Raw genomic sequence first — 6,003 nt, 5'->3', positions numbered from 1 at the left:
CGGGGGGTTTAAGAAGCCCCCGGGCCGAGCCCCCCCCGCCGAGCCCCCGGGTCCACGTCAGAGCGCCGGCCTCCCAGGAATGCCGCCCGGCCCGGCCCGCGGGTGGGGGCCGCGCCGAGCCCGCCGGCCCCGCCTCCCTGCCTCCCTCCCTCCCTCCCCTCCCCCACGCGGCCCTCCGTCCAGACTGGGGTCCCGGGTCTGCTGCCCCCACCCCCGGGGAAGGAGGCCCGAGGCCGCCAAGCTGGACAGATGAATAGAGGAGCTGGAAAATTAGGGGGAGTGAGGGCTCCCAACACCCCAAAATTAAGCATCGCTAGTCAGAGATGAACTATATACCCCCCACCCTGCAGGACTAAAGAGATGCAAAGGGAAACTGAGGCCAGCGGTTAGGGCAAAACACGCTGATCGGGTGTTGACAGAATTTTCTGGACTGGTTGGTGGCAGGGCTGTTGACAGGGCCGGGGAGACCTGGCTGCTAGCCCAGGGTATTGTCCACCTGCGGGACGGCAGGGGAAGTGTGTGTGCTTGTGTGTAGACAGACAGAGGAAGCAACGACTCCGCGCAGGCCGATTAGGTAGAAGGCTGGGGGTGGGGGTGCTCCACATTACAAGTAGAAAAGTCTCCTCTGCAACCAAAAAAAAAAAAACCCTACAAGTAGAAAAGTCTCCTCTGCAACCAAAAAAAAAAAAACCCTCTGTGACTCCAGGGTCCCAGGGGAAAGACAGAGGTTACTCCTGACTCAGTGTCCCTGTCACCAGTCTGTTTGTCCTCATCCTCTCAGAATGAAGCTGAGCTCAGGAAAAGTGGACCCAGTGAGTCACACTGTGCCCCCTTCCCCCAAGTCTGACTCAACTAAGGTGACGTGAGAGGAGGCAGAGCCTCTGCCCTATACTACCAGGGAGCCCCCTGGGCAGTGTGCGCATTTGGGCCACGGGGCAGATCCTTCCAGTCAGAGGGCAGGTTAACCAGACAAGAGACAGAGAGCCCTGCCCAGAGCAGCCACGGGGAAGTGTGATGGGGGCTGGGGGACGCGGAGAGCCCTAGGGAGCCTGCCAGGAAGTCTGGGCAGGACTGGGCTCAGGGTAAGCCAAGGGTAGCTGACATCAGGGAAACTGAGGCACTCAGAGCAGCTGACCTGGGATGAGGTGAAAAAGTGGTAGAATATCCTTACATAAAGAGACTATGTATTCTGAGATTCTGTAGGATAACATGTATTCCACACCTCCTGGTACCCCCTTTAGGCCAAATTTCGTCCACTTTCCCATCCTTCTGGACCCTTAAGTTTGGGCCCCAACCCAAGTTGTGTGATGACTGAAATTGGGCACGTTTCTGGTGAATCATTTGACCTTATTGCTCTTCCACAACCAAGCCCAGTGAAAAGGGAAGGGATGGTGGGCATCTCTGAGGGCAGTGTGAGGGAAGAAGTTCAGAAGCTTGGGGTGGGGGGCAGCGCTAATGGTGAAAGGGCTCCATGCATGATTTCTTTCCCTTCTCATCAGTTAGGGAGGGGGAGGAGGAGAGAAGGGACCAGAAACAGAAAAGGGACCTGCTGTGCGTGACTTCAGAGGAGGGGAGCTCTGGGGGCCCTGAGAGTGACAGGCGAGATATAAATAGCTTGGGCCCCACGGCTCATGTTCTGTTGGCTGCCTGTGACGAGGTGCTCAGGAATTCCACTCTCCTGTTGGCACCCCCTTGCCTCTCTCCAGAACTCTCGCTCCCCCCATGCCACCTTTGTCCCATGGCCAAGACCAGCCATCAGCCATCAGTGCTGTCTGTCTGCTTGAGAGGCTGAGCTCTCCTATGGAGAGATGCCCAGCTCCTGGGGACACATGACACGTAGCTGGGTCTCACAAGGGAACTGTGTGTGTGTGTGTATAATAAGGCAGACTTCTGACACCCAACCTGAGGTGCCAGTTTGGGGTTCAATGATGAAGAAACTGAGATATATAGATCTGGAAAAGGATGACTCCCTCTCCCTGATCTCCTAGGGAGAAGAGAGGGGGATAGAGTGGTTTTGCTTGGAGCTGACAGCCTTTTACAAACCCTAAAGGCTCACAGTCTTGTTTTGAGGGCGTTTCCCAAGGTCCTCCAGTAAGTTGAGGTTCTCTCTTAAGGTGGTGGCAGTTCACAGGGAAGCCAGCAAGTAGACAAAGGGCTCGCCTCTCCCATGTCTCGTTCCCTGTCTTCGGGAGAGGTGTGTGTGCAGTGAGTGAATGGTCGGCAGAAGGTGCCCGGTTCCAAGGATGGTTCCCGGCACCCTTCTCACACCTCCCCACCCCCCCACCCCAGAAACCGGAGCCCGTTGCTCTCCAGGATAAATCAGGGCCTGACTCAGGCCCCAGCCAGCCAGTCACAGTCAGCTACCCAGGCGCAGGTTGGTGACTCAGCCCTCAATATAGCCCATGAGCCCGGGCCGGGCCATGAGAGCTGGAACAGGCCGTGCACAATGCTGGTCCTGGGGCCTGCCAAGTGGGGGCCCCCTCCCGGAGGAGGGCTGATGTGCTCCTCTCGGAGCCAGGCAGGGGCTCCTGGAGGGGTTTACGGGGGCTTTCATCAGCGGAGTATTTGGGGGCTTTGCTGCTGTGGCTACAGACTGTTTATAGCCCCCTGACTCACCACCCGCTGACCTGTCTCAGGAGACCAGGTTTGGCCTTTCACCTGGCCCTGCCTTTCCTACCAAGGGGTACTACTTCTCTGCCACCAACACTGGCCATATTTAACTTGAGCTGAGAAGCATCTGAGTGAGCAAGTCCATGTCTGAAGGGCCACGTCTGAAGATCCTGTGTTTCCACAGTCACCTGTGATGGCACCAGGCTGGCCAGGCTCCCAGCGGGCACTTTGTTCAGTCTGTGATACTGACATGGCCCTGACCCAGGTGTGGTAGGGTTGGGAAGATACCTAGGCTGAATTCCAGTCTCTTCACCGCTGTAGCCGGTTCTATAGCTGTGATCAAGCAATGTAACTCTTTGGGGCCTCAGTTTTCTTATCTGCAAAATGTAAATAATAGTACTCTCATAGGGATTTTCTTTTTTAATGGGTGAAGATGTGAAAGTAGATAACAGGTAAAATGATTAGCATGGTTCTGGGCAGCTAATAACTGATCAGAAAAAACAGTTTGCATCCTCTGCTGGTATCCTGGGGACCACGTGAGTTCTAGTGAGCTGGGCCCTCCTCACAGCTACCTCTGCCCCCTGTGGCATCCAATGCCAGCATCTTCTTCGGTTCGCCTGTTCCCTTCCTTGCATCCTAACACTCCACCTGCCAGAATCAGAGCCAGAGTACTACTTACGATCTTTAGAGCCACCCACCCTGCCCCCCGAGTACCAGCTGGTCGTGGACAGAGGTGGCAGGTGGTGTGCCTACCATGTGGCCTGGGAAAGAAAAGCAGAGGGGGGCCGTGTTGCAGGGAGAGAGCAGAAAGGAAGCAGTTCTGCAGAGGGCAGTAGAGAGGGGAGATGGAGGCCCCTGGAGGCGTTTTGAGTCCTTGGTTCTATCTGTACCTGGGCCAGGGTACATGCCTGCCTGTGACATCCCTGTAGATTTAAAGCTAATTCAAGTGACTGTTTCACATTCAACAGGTAGACCTCTTTAATCCACTCTGATAACAGTGCATCTGCAAGACCAGAAAGCAGAGTCCAAATCAACGGAGAGCACGGTCTTCTAAGATGAGCCCACAAGGACAAGCGTCCTAAAGGGAAGAGCTGTGTATTCTAAGCAAAAAGACTGAAGGACTACTTCCCTGTCATTGCAGGTTCTGAGTTTGGGCCTGGAAAGGACCAGAGAAAAATCCTTAACAGGGGCTGACTGCCTCCCAGAACATAACCACCATCTTGGCCTCAAATTCGAAGTTAAAGCAGTGATACTCAGTGGTGGGTAATCTTCCAGTCCTTTCCACCGCACATGCTCTCCAGCCAACTGGTGGCTGCACTAAACTGGATAAAAAGGACAGTCTCAACAGCAAGGGGACAGGGTAGCAGGTAGATTGTGAAGGAATTTCAATTAGGTTACAACTGAGAATACTCAATCTACTATAGTTGAAGGCAGTGCTGCTCAAATTTTATTGTGCCTACTAATCAACTGAGGATCTTGTAGATTCTGTGTCTGGGCTTGAGCTGAGGGCTGAGATTCTACCTTCCTAACGAGTTAACAATGCTCATGCTGCTGGTCCGTGGGCCACACCTGAGTAGCAAGGGGCCAGTCCCCTCTAAATCCCTGTCTTCAAAGAAGAGTCATTTAGAGGGAGGCAAAAGGGACCTGTGGCGCTGCCTTCAATCTGCCTATGTGCAGCCCTGTGTATAGGGGCTGGGCACTACTTGGGCCCTGGCCCCAGGTCTCCTAGGGGTGCCAGTCAGCCTTGCCACTCCTCTGGGCTGCACACAATTTTAAAATCTCCTAATTCTAAGTGTCTTTGCTACTCCCCCTAGGAAAAGACTGTGGAAGAAATGAATTCATTCAGTGCTCAGCGGTGCCCACCCCGGGTATATAGTCGATAGGTATGTGCTGCTTTGGCTATTTGGAGAAACGAAACAAACTGCTTTGGTATCAGGTAGAAAGGAGGCAGAGATGAGTCCCAGGAAACCAGCAGTTATGGGGACCATTCTGCCCACTATGGAGTATGAATACACTTGGGGACTTTATTATTCATTTATGGTTGTGCTGGGCCTTTGTTGTCGTGTGTGGGTTTTCTCTAGTTGGGGCGAGTGGTGCGTGGCCACCACTCTTCATTGTGGTGCGCGGCCTTCTCATTGTGGTGGCTTCTCTTGTTGCAGAGCATGGGTTCTAGGGTGCATGGGCTTCAGCAGTTGAGGCTTGCAGGCCCTAGAGCACAAGCTCAGTAGTGGTGGTGCCTGGGCCTCGTTGCTTCTCTGTACGTGGAATCTTCCTGGACCAGGGGTTGAACCTGTGTCCCCTGCATTGGCAGGCGGATTCTTATCCACTGTACTACCAGGGAAGTCCCTGTGGGCTTTCACGTGGAAACATCCATGATGAGAACAACCCTATCACAAAGGGTTCCGCAGGAACGAAGGTCAACAGGAACACTCATATTCTCATCATTCTGCTTGCTCCCACTTAGACCGGCTCAGTCCTCTGCCTTGCTCCAAACTGCAGGAGGCTGACCTCGAAAGACTGTCACCGGGGCACCTCTGCTCTCTAGCTGCTGGTTGGGATCTGCCAGTGAGGCACACCAACAGAGAACTGGCAGGTGAGAAGAGCGGGTGGAGTAGCACACACACTCCCCGTCTCACCATGGCTCCGACAAAGGCCACAGCCCCTGGAGCCGCTGTGTGTGTCTGGCCCACGCCAGGTCTCCAGCTCTTGCTTCCTCCCCTTTCCCCTTCAAGCCCGTGATGGCAGCACTTTTCCACTGTTGCTGGTGCCTGGTGCTTGCTTAGTCGTTCAGTCGTGTCCAACTCTCTAGGGCCCTATGGACTCTAGCCTGCCGGGCTACTCTGTCAGTGGAATGTTCCAGGCAAGAATACTGGCATGGGTGACCATTTCATACTCCAGGGGATCTTTCCAACCCAGGGATCATACCTGCTTCTCTTATATCTCCTGCATTGGCAAGTGGATTCTTTACCACCGAGCCACCTGGGAAGCCCACTGGTGCCTGGGGACTTTGCCATTTCTTGTTGGTTCTCCTACCTCTGCCCTCTGCACATAGTCTGTTCACTAAAAACTCTTCAGTTAAAGCTTTTCTTTTTTTTGGTCTCCACTGCATGGCTTGTGGGATCTCAGTTCCCCAACCAGGGACTGAACCTGGGCTGTGGCAGTAAAAACCCAGAATTCCAACCCCAAGTCCACTGGACTCTCTTCAGTTCACTGCTAGGAGCCTGGGTGATTTTAAGTCATCTCTGAGGGTAAATAGCTCAAGAAGTCATAAGAACTAAGCCATGAAGGCCTACACACAGATCTCAGGGCATCCTCCTCACAGGACCCAAGGGCAAGCCATGTGGCCCCCCTCACACAAAGCACCCAGATCATTCCATTTCTCTATGCTCAGAT

The sequence above is a fragment of the Moschus berezovskii genome, chromosome 3, assembly GCF_049115385.1.
Source record: "Moschus berezovskii isolate FMDL1 chromosome 3, NW_MosBer_1.0, whole genome shotgun sequence".
Taxonomy (NCBI): Eukaryota; Metazoa; Chordata; class Mammalia; order Artiodactyla; family Moschidae; genus Moschus; species Moschus berezovskii.
The sequence above is the reverse complement of the archived record's forward strand: the minus strand, read 5'-3'. Positions refer to the sequence as shown.